Raw genomic sequence first — 10,925 nt, 5'->3', positions numbered from 1 at the left:
CAGCTGTCTGCCCCCCGGCAGAAACGGGTCCTAAACAGACAATTCTCAAAAGGGGCCACTCAGGCAAGTGGGGCAAGGAGTGAGCTTGAAATGACTACCGGACCAGCGCCAGGGGGTCCAGTCAAGGAGCTAGCCTGAGATATCCATCAGTCCAGAACCACACCGGCCTGGGTGTGAGCAGACTATGTCTGAGTAGACCCCTGCCCAGCACTGTAATGCACATAGCATTCTTGAGATGACCCAGACACTCAGAGATCCTGGGCACCACTAAGAGGAGCAAGTAAGTGTGGAGAAACGGAGGAGAAAGAGAAGCAGAAGGACGTGGACCCACTGAAGTGAGGCAGAACTGATGTGAGTAACTGGTGATACCACCTGGGACTATTGTGGAGTCCTTGCCTGTGCAGCCACCAAGGACCACGTCTGGATCTGTCGACCTGCAGCAGCAGGGATCTATAATCACCAAAGGTCAAGAGGATGTCCCTGGTCTAGGCTGCCACTAGGGCTGTGTTGATGTCTGAGAGATGTGCAGAATTGGCCCTACCCCTCACTTGGGCATTGTGGGAGATCTGGCCCTGGGAACATGAGAGCAGGAGAGCTGCCCCTGTCCCTACCCAGCTGCAGTGCTTGGGAGAGAGGGCTCCATACATTGCAGGCATTTTGGGTGAGCCAGCCCAATGTGAGTGTGGAAGAGCTCATCTCCCATGTGCTGGCGTGGATGTGGGAGAGAGCGCCTCCTCCCCTCTTGTCCTTCACCACCTTCAGCAGGCAGGAGGAGACCTAGCCCTGGGGGTCGAGAGAGCTGGAGAGCAGTTCTTGGCCCTCACCAGTTGCAGCACTCAAGAGAGCGGGCCCTGTCCCCCCTCTAGGCAGCCAGGTGACCCTGGTGGCCAGGGTAGGGATGAGGCAACCATGAGAGTGTGACAGCAGGAGAGCCGACAGGTTGCTCAGATACCGCCCTGGCCCAGATCCAGGGCTTTGAATTGGCCCACCCCAACATCTACCCCGTTGATGAACTGATGGGGTGCATGAAGGAGCTGATCCTACAGATCCAACACTACAGCTCTCCATGACACAGGGCAACAACAGGATGTCCGAGAGGAGCCCCAGTGAGGATCCAGTATTGCTGGAGTAGCAGAAGCAAGCCAGAGGCCTCATACCAGACCAATGAATCACTGCAATGAACATTTGTTATCAGGGTAGACAGAAGGGTTTACTGTGGGACACATTGTGACACACTTCAACTTCCACAACGAGGAGACTTTTCTTTTTCTCTGTTGGTGGGGAAGTTGCGAGACTGGAAAGCAGGTATGAGGGGAGGGGAAGGCGAGTAGATTAGGGTGCATGATGTGAAATTCACAAAGAACCAATAAAAAGTTAAAGAAGGGAAGAGAGAAAGAGAGAAAAAGAAAGAGAGAAAGAAGGATCTTGTTTTTAAAGACAGGGTCTCTCTGATATGTAGCCCGGCTGTTCTGGAACTCAATAAAGACCATGCTGCTCTTGAACTCAAGAGATCCACCTGCCTCTGCCTTCTGAGTGTTCCAATTAAAGATGTACACCACCACCACACCTAGCATCTGACTGGTCTTATGCCTTGTTTGGTTCAAGACAGGGCTTCTCTGTATAGTCCTTACCATCCTGAAACTCTTTCTGTAGACCAGGCTGGCCTCAAACTCAGAGATTAGCCTGCCTCTGTCGCTTGGGTTCTGAGATTAAAAGTGTGCGACACCACCACCCGGCTAGTATTAAGTTAATTTAACATAAGCTAGAGTTATCTGAAAGGAGGGAACCTCAGTTGAGAAAATGCCTCCATAAGATCCAGCTGTAGGACATTTTCTTAATTAGAGGTTCCAGCCCACTGTGGGTGGTGCTATTCCTGAAGTGGCCATTCTGGGTCCTATAAGAAAGCAGACTGAGTAAACCATGAGGAGCAACCCAGTAAGCAGCACTCATCCATGGCTTCTGCAACAGCTCCTGCCTCCAGGTTCCTGCCCAGTTTGAGTTCCTGTCATGACTTACTTCAATGATGAGCAGTGATATGGAAGTGTAAGCTGAATAAGCCATTTCCAGGGAGGTGTTTTTGATCAAGGTGTTCTGTCATACAGTTAGAAACCCTAAGACACACAGCAAATAAAAAATTTTAAACTAAATAAAGCTGTCATGGCAGTGTGGGCCTGTGATTTCTGGGAAGTCAGGGGCAGGCAGATCTTTGTGAGTTCTAGGGCTATATCAAGAGACCCTGTCAGAGACAAACTGAAAATGTAGAAAGCAAGAAAGGAGGATGCCCTGCCTCTAGCCTGTACATACAGCACACACAGACACCTCCACAGAAGCACACATGTGTAAACCAAACCAACCAAACACCAAAGAAACAAAAACCCCACGAAGAAGAACAACAAAAATTAATAAGCACCTTTTGTTTTGTTTTGTTTTGTTTTGTTTTGTTGAGACAGGGTTTCTCTGTGTAGCCCTGGATGTCCTGGAACTCACTCTGTAGACCAGGCTGGTCTCGAATTCAGAAATCTGCCTGCCTCTGCCTCCCAAGTGCTAGGGTTAAAGGTGTGCGCCACCACCGCCCAGCATAAGCACCTTTTTTGAGACTAGGTCTCACCATGAGCACCAGGCTGGCCTCTAACTCACAGAGATCTGCTTGTCTCTGCCTCCAGAGTATGGGAGTACCACACTTGACAAATTAATTTTTATGAACTTAAACAATGTTCCTTGATTCATTTTTTTTGTTTCTGCTTGTTCATTTGTTTTTGTGCGTAAGTTTTCCTTTTCTTTTCAGAGCCGATGACTGAATCCGGGTCCTTGTACCTGCTAGGCAATTGCTCTGTCACTGAGCTAAACTTCCACCTCTTGATAGACATTTCAGTTCAGATGAAAGTCAGACAACTGACAAATGTGTGAAGGCATGCTGTGGGGGTTTGAATAGGCTTGGCCCCTATAGACTCATGTATTTGAATGCTCGGTCATAGTGAGTGGCACTATCAGGAGGTGTGGCCTTGTTGGAGGAAGTATGTCACTGTGGGGGTGGGGGTTTTGAGGTTATATATGCTCAAGCTCAGCCCAGTGTGGAAGACAGTCTTTTTGCTGCCTTCAGATCAAGATGCAGAACTCTCCAGCTCCTCCAGCACCAGGTCTGCCTGAACCCTGCCATGCTTCCCACCATGATGATAATGGACTAAACCTCTGAAACTGTAAGCCAGCTCCAATTGCCTTGGTCATGGTGTCTCTTCACAACAATAAAACTCGAAGACACATACTTAATATACTGTATTATATGGAATCATTAAAATGACCATGGGCTACACACCCTCAAGAGAGGTGACAATTACTATCTGGTGATACAAAATGTTGCTGAGTGGAGCAGTGGGAATGAACAGTGTGCTGGGCAGGATCAGCCAGGCATTTGTTCAGCCACTCTGGAAAACTCTCTGGCATTATCTAGTACAGCCAGCCAGAGATACACTGTCTAGGTATACCTAGATACACTGTCACATCGATACCCAAGAGAGAAGCACAGCCTCATGCAACAGAGCATAAGGGAAGACAGAAGACTCGAAGCAGCGCTGTGCAAGACAGCCCCAATCTGAAAGTAGTCCAAATGTCCCTGAGCAGAATGAAATTATTGTATAGTCATGTACTGAAATATTATACAGCAGTGCCAGCGAGATGACTTAGCAGGTAAGAGAGCTTAGCACCCAGGCCTAGCAAAACTGAATTCCATCCCCAGGAACCACACGGTGGGAGGAGAGAAACAATTCCGTGGCATAGCCCTCTGACCTCCATGTCTACGCTGTGGCGTGGACAGCTGAATCCCCACATCATACATTCACATACTAATTATTAATTTTAAAAGAAAATGAGAAAGCACATTTTCATGTAATAGCATTGATGAACCTCACAAACATAGTGTGATAGATCATTTTAATTTTTTAAAATTATGTGTGTGTCTGTGTGGAAGTATGTATACATGAGTGCCCGGTACCTTCAGAAGTCAGAAGAGGGTGTCAGATCCCCTGGGACTGGAGTTCCTGGCAGTAGTGAGCAAACCACCCAGTGGGTGCTGAGGATTGAACTCTGGGCCTCTGCAAGATCCGTAATCACTCTCAATGGCCGAGCCTTCTCTCCAGTGCCCATAAACATTAGATTGAATGAAATGTGTGACTTTATTTACACAAACTTCCCATTTTTAAATATGTATTCTGATAATTAAGCACAAAGCAAAAAGAATGCAGGCACAGCCCTGCAGATCCGGGAGATGTATGATTTCCTGGGCAGTCAATGTCTGATTGAATAAGGGAGTGGCAAAGTCCTCTGTCTTTGTTTTTTGTTTGTTTGTTTAGTTTAGTTTTTCTAGACAGGGTTTCTCTGTAACAAAGCCCTGGCTGTCCTGGACTCGATTTATAGACTAGGCTGCTGCCCTTGAACTGACAGAGACCCACCTGTCTCTGCCTCTGCCTCTGCCTCTGCCTCTGCCTCTGCCTCTGCCTCCTCTGCCTCTGCCTCTGCCTCTGCCTCTGCCTCTGCCTCTGCCTCTGCCTCTGCCTCTGCCTCTGCCTCTGCCTCTGCCTCTGCCTCTGCCTCTGCCTCTGCCTCTGCCTCTGCCTCTGCCTCCCAAGGGCCACCAAGCCCCTCTCATTTCTTTAGTTTTTAAGATACAGAATCTACAGGTAGCACAGGTTGTCCTCAGACTCAAATCCTCTTGTCTCTGAAAACTGAGTGCTGGGATTAAAGGCATGCCAGACTTCTGGATACTTTTCTACGTATTCCATGATAAAAATTAAGTAGAGAGATGAGTTAGTGATTAAGTGTGCATGTTGCTCTTCCAGGGAACCCGGGTTCTGTTCCCCACACCTACATTGAGCTGCTCACAGTGACCTGCAACTCCAGTTCCAGGAAGATCCAACATGTGTGGTCTCTGAGGCCGCCTGCATCCACATGTACACGCGCGCCCATGTGTGTGTGTGTGACAGAGAGGGAAAGTCAGAGAAGGAAAGAAACAGAGGGAGAAAAGGGAGAGAGAGAGAGAGAGAGAGAGAGAGAGAGAGAGAGAGAGAGAGAGAGAGAGAGAGAGGAGGGAAGTGGAGGGAAGTGGAGGGAGTAAGTTTGAAACCATGAACTTTGCTCTTCTGGACACAAGAGGGGGTGCTAACCGGTGACCAGCTAAGGAAACCAGGTTTCCTAGCAACAGAGAAAAACATTGAGCAGGAAGTTTCTAAGATTCAGTCGATGGATTTCAGCTCTGCACCTGCTTGGGGCAAGGCTCGCTCCTGGCACCTGGAGCCTTCTGTTGAGTCTTGAGCGTCCTTGACCTTTTGTGGGAAAGTGGAGTACTCCTGAACACGAGGTCAGATCGGCAGGGCTGGGGTGCTGAGCCCTGGATCGCCTTTCTTCCCTGATCTTTTCCGTAGGACTCCAAACCCCCTGGTGTTTCCCTCAAATGAAGAGGCAATTAAGGCATGGGAAGGAGGGAGTTTGCCTGGAGCATGCTGAGACTTCAGGTTGTAAAAACAGAAAGATTTGGGTTGCAATGACCATTCTTAGGTTTGTTATTTTAACAGATAAGTATTGGGTAAATAAGTATTAGGCAAATCCTGTGGAATAGTAATAACACAGGAAGAATCCACTGTGAAGCGGCTGGGCTGGGGCTCCGTGGTAGAATGTGCGGGGCGTTGCTGCCCGGATCTTGGCTGGCCCTGTGGCACTAGCAGGAGGTGCTGAGACCTTTAAGAGGCGGGGCTTACCTGAATAGCTGTGAGATCATTGGGTGCACGTCCTCAAAGGGACTGGTTGGACCAGTCTTTGTGTGTGATAGACTTACTGGGGAGACACAACACACACACACACACACACACACACACACATCTGTTCTCTCAGAAAGGGAACCAGTCTTTGTGTGTGATAGACTTCCTGGGGAGACAAACACACACACACACACACACACACACACACACACACACACACACACACACACATCTGTTCTCTCAGAAAGGGAACCAACCCCATGACAGAACCAAGAAACATCCACACCAAGGTCCAACTTGGTTAAACTAGTGAGATTTTATTGGTCTGCTAACAGGAGTGTGGGTGAGGGGTTATTTACAGTACCAGGTGTGGCTCAAAAACAGCTGCATCACCAAAAAGCCCCAAACAGAGTGACGACTCACAAAAGCAGCAACCCTGAAGCGCTCTGTACACCATGCAGGCAGCTGACAGATCCAAGATATCTCCTCTCTGCAGCTGGGCTGCTCAGAGTCTGTTCCAACAGCTGTTTATTCCTTCTGGAAAGCTGGAGAAAGACCTTCCAGATTCTCGCAAGTTTCTGCTTTCCCAGAAGGTGACCTCTTGTTTACCTCCGTGATCTCCCAAGGGCCCCTGACCCTGGAAGGAAAGTTTGGATTCCGTGGACTCTGCCGCCCAGCTCCAGCCCTCTCCTGCCTCTCTTGCACTCACTCGGCAACCGGCCTCCTTTGGCTCCAGCTTCCATGTTTGTCCTCACCACAAACCCAAATGTCTGAAGCCATGAGCCAGAACGAAGCTTTCCTCTTTTTAATTTGGTTCTCTACAGAACTGTCAAAGAAGCAGAAATCTGGCTAACAAATGGAGAAAGAAATTGAGAAATGGATCACAGTTAAACTCCTGCACAGGGTACTCAGCACACACACCGTACAGTTCAGAGCAGCCTGCAACGCCAGCTACAGAGAGCCAAAGCACATTTCTGGCCTCTGAGGGGATCTTTTGGATGCCCACTGTTAGCATTCTGTCTAAGCTCTGCCCCACAGTTACCTGGATTGCCAGGTATGTCTGACACTCTATAAAGGGGGCTGCTTGCCCCCTCCTTTCTCTCTTGCTCTCTCTTGCTCTTGCCTTCCTGCTCCTGCTCAGTCCTCCTCATGGCCAGTCTCTACTCCCCTCCTCTCCTCCTCTCCCCTCCCCTCCCCTCTCTCTCTGCCTTTCTCCACCTCTACTACCCTAACTCCCTTCCCCATATCCTGAATAAACTCTTTTCTATACTATGGTGCTATAGCTGGTCCCTCAGGAGGAAGGGATGCCTCAGCATGGGCCCTGCGATGGCTCCTTCCCCCACACCTCACCACACAGCCATAAAACATATCCCCCCTCTTTATCTTTTAATAAACACATCACCACTACATGCATGTCTCCATTTCCCTACATGCTGATCTACATGTAATTAACAACAAAATAAGTCTGTAAGAGAAAGAGGAAAAAAATAACACCGGAGATGCATGGAGACTAAACAGGATGACATGCAAATGTCTTCCCCAATCCAATGTATAAAAGAAATATTTAAAACCATATTTTAATTTATTTTATATTTTGAGACAGCGTCTTACTTTGTAGCTCTGACTGGCTTGGGACACACTGTATAGACCAGGCTGGCCTTGAATTCACAAAGACCTGCCTGCTCTGTCTCCTGAGTGCTGGGATTAAAGGTATGCCCAACCTATCATCATTTTTATTCTTATTTTAAAAGCTTATTTTTTTAAAGGTATGAAGCTGTTTATTGTCTCTAATAACCAGATAAATTAATGTTAAAACTTTGGGGAGGGAGTAATTTCTCTAGCAAGTGAAGAAAACCACTTTAAATAAGAGCTTGCTGTTAGGGAGGAACTTACAATTGTGTTGGGGCCTCACTCTGAGAAAGCAGTCTGGCTGCCACTAGCAGGAGCCATAGAATGGCTCTCCTAGACAGTGTGGTGATGTGTACCTGTAATCCCAGCACTTGGTAGGTGTAGACAAGACGCAGAAGTTCAAGGCTACCCTTAGCATCAAATCAAGTTTGAAGTCCGTTGGACTTGCAGGCGATCCTATCTCCAGACGTCCTTCTGTGATCCAGCAACTGTGCTTCAGACATAATTGGAAATGTGGCAAAAGGTACACATGACAATATTGATGCCAGTTTTCTTTATGATGTCCCCTGACCTGAAGCAGAGAGGGAGTCAGAGAGAGAGAGAGAGACTGAGAGACAGAGACAGAGAGACAGAGATGTGGGACTCCAGAGTCAACTACCTTGGACCCATGGGGGCTCACAGACTAAACTATCAACCAAACAGCATGCAAGTGCTGAACCAGGACCCATACACATTTGTAGCAGAAATGCACCGAGGTCTTCATGCGGGTCCCCTAACAATCAGAGAGGAGGCTGTCTCTGGCTGTTGCCTACCACTGGATGTCCTTCCTGCTAATGGACTGCCTGGTTGGGTCTCAGTGGCACACCATGTGCTTAGGGCCTACTGGGACAGGATATCCCAGGGTGGGGTGGTACCCAATGGGGGTTTCCCCTTTTCTGAGAAGGAGATGGGCTAGTGGGGGAAGGGATTTGGAAGGGTGGGACTGGGAGGAGGGGTGGGGCTCAAGATCAATATGTAAAGTGAGTAAATAAGAGAATTAAAAAAAGAGAGAGAGAGAGAGAGTCCATACTGATCTTGTGGAACCAGAATTCAGTTCCCAGAAGCCACGTTGGGCCCGCTCATGAGTTCCTCTAACTCCAGCTCAGGGAGTTCCAACAGGGCCTCTGTGGGCACCTGCATACATGTGGCACGCGCAGAGATACATACATAAAAATCCGTCTTTTTACGTTATCCTGGGGCCTGGGGATGTGGTTTGTGGACAAAGCGCTTGCCTAGCATTCATGAAGCTCTGGGTTTAATTCCCAGCACCATGTGGCAGGCAGCTCATGACCCTCCCCACCTCTCTAGCTCCAGGGGATCTGACATTCGCTTCTGACCTCTGTGAGCACCAAGAATTTACGCGGCACAGGTAAAAAATTCATATACATAAAAAATCTTTAAAAAAAATTAAAAATCTGCTCTTGCTCTGTCTCCTTGCCCCCCCCATGCTCATAACTGGCCTCTCTCTCTCTCTCTCTCTCTCTCTCTCTCTCTCTCTCTCTCCTCTCATCTCTCAACCCTCCTCCCCATGCCCTGAATAAACTCTATTCTATACTATAATTTTTTTAAAAAATCTTTTAAAGAACCAGCTTCTAGCTGGTTGTGCTGGGGCAAACTGGTGCAGTGTACCGAAGGGGTAGAGTCAGGAGAGTGGGCCTGGCAAAGTGGCTTTTTACATGTATTTTCACTTGGGGTCCATATGTTGAAGGATATGTTTGAAGGAGTCAGTTCTCTTCTTCCACAGAGTAGGTCCTGGGATCTCACTCAGGTCTTCAGCAGTAAACACCTTTTACCACTAAGCACCGCACCCAACAGCTTAGTTTCGAGACAACCTTGCTGTATTGCCCAGACTAGCCCGGAGCTGCTTCCTTTACTGCCAACTCTCCCCTACCCCCCACACCCTCACCCCCACCTCTGCTTCAGGTCAGAGGACATCATAAATAAAACTGGCACCAATATTGTCATGTGTACCTTTTGACAACCTATCTGCCTCAACCACTGAGTGCTGGGATTACAGGCACAAAAAACAAAACAAAAAACATTAAAATTATCCATATTTTCTTTGATAGGGAAGCGCTCTAGAAGCACCCTCGGGCTTGTGGTCTTTGACTTTGGACCCAATCACAATCACCTTATTAAAATAAAACATATATAAACCATTTATTTATCTGCTTATTTATGAGTGCATTTCTGATTTGTGTGTGTGTGTGTGTGTGTGTGTGTGTGTGTGTGTATACACTTGCCACACACAGCTCAGTGGTCAGAGAACAACTTTCCTGCCCTAAAAGTAAGTCTTAAACTGGGAGTGGTGGCTTATATCTAGTATCCAACCACATCAGAGGGCTGAGATGGCCTGAGCTACACTGTGCATGCCATCCAGTCTGGGCTAAATAGTGAGGCCCTCTCTCAAAAGAAGCAAAGACAAATTAAGGGCAGTAAGGAGATGGCCCAGTCAGTAATGTGCTTGCTAGGCAAATGCCAAGGCCTGTCTTGAGCCTTCAGGTATGGCTGTGGTGTTGCTATCTGTGACCCCAGCCCTGAGGCTGCAGAAACAGGAGGATAGCTCACTGGCTACCTAGTCTACAGGAATCAATGCACTCCAGGCTCAGTCAGGGACCTCCATCTCCAAGGACAAAACTTGACACTAGTTTCCTCCACACAGAGCAATGCGTTCATGAGCGTGTACATGCACATAACTAAACACAAAAATATTTTTAAAATTTGTACAATTTATATTCTTAACACATTCCCAAGTAGCATTGATACCGCTATTCCCAGACCCACTTGAGGACAGTTCCTTAGTGCAACATCTACAGAGTCTCTGTGTGGGCTGAGGTTGTAGCCCAGTTTGTAGCTTGCGGTCAGGAAGCTCTGAATAAAAACTGTGGTGATGGTGATATTCACCTGCACTCAGGAGATGGACACCAGAGGATCAGGAGTTTAGGGACATCCTCAGCCACATATGATTGGAGGCTAGCCTGGGCTACATAAGGCATCTTTACCACCACCCCCAACACGTGTGACTTTCTGTGTACTACACACATAGGCTCCTCACCCTCAAAAGATAGGCACTTGTCTTTCCAGTGGCACCCTTACTTCTAAATTGTTGGTGTGTCCTTAATTACCGATCACCTGAATAAGATTATCATAATTGTTCATTTATTCCCTTAATTACCTAAATGGTTGCTATTGTTTTCAATTCTACAGGTAGATCTGTTGAGTCAGGAGACAGGCATGAGCTGGGTGTGGTGCACATATTGTGAGCCCAGCACTAGGGAGGCTGGGGTAGGAGGATTACTGCCAAGTTGAGGCCAGCCTGGGCTACACAGTGAGTTTCAAAGCCAGTCTGGGTTTATAAGTGAGACCTTGTTGAGGTGGGAGAGAAAGGGATGGATTTTAGTCTCTAGAATACAATTGTTATGTACTATGGGCTGTATGTGTCATCTTCTTTAATACTCAAAAGCCAATAATTAATTAATGCAGTCTGTACTGATCAAATGATACATTGTA

This window comes from Mus musculus, chromosome 6, assembly GCF_000001635.26.
Source record: "Mus musculus strain C57BL/6J chromosome 6, GRCm38.p6 C57BL/6J".
In the NCBI taxonomy this organism is placed as follows: Eukaryota; Metazoa; Chordata; class Mammalia; order Rodentia; family Muridae; genus Mus; species Mus musculus.
Note: the sequence above shows the minus strand (reverse complement) of the source record.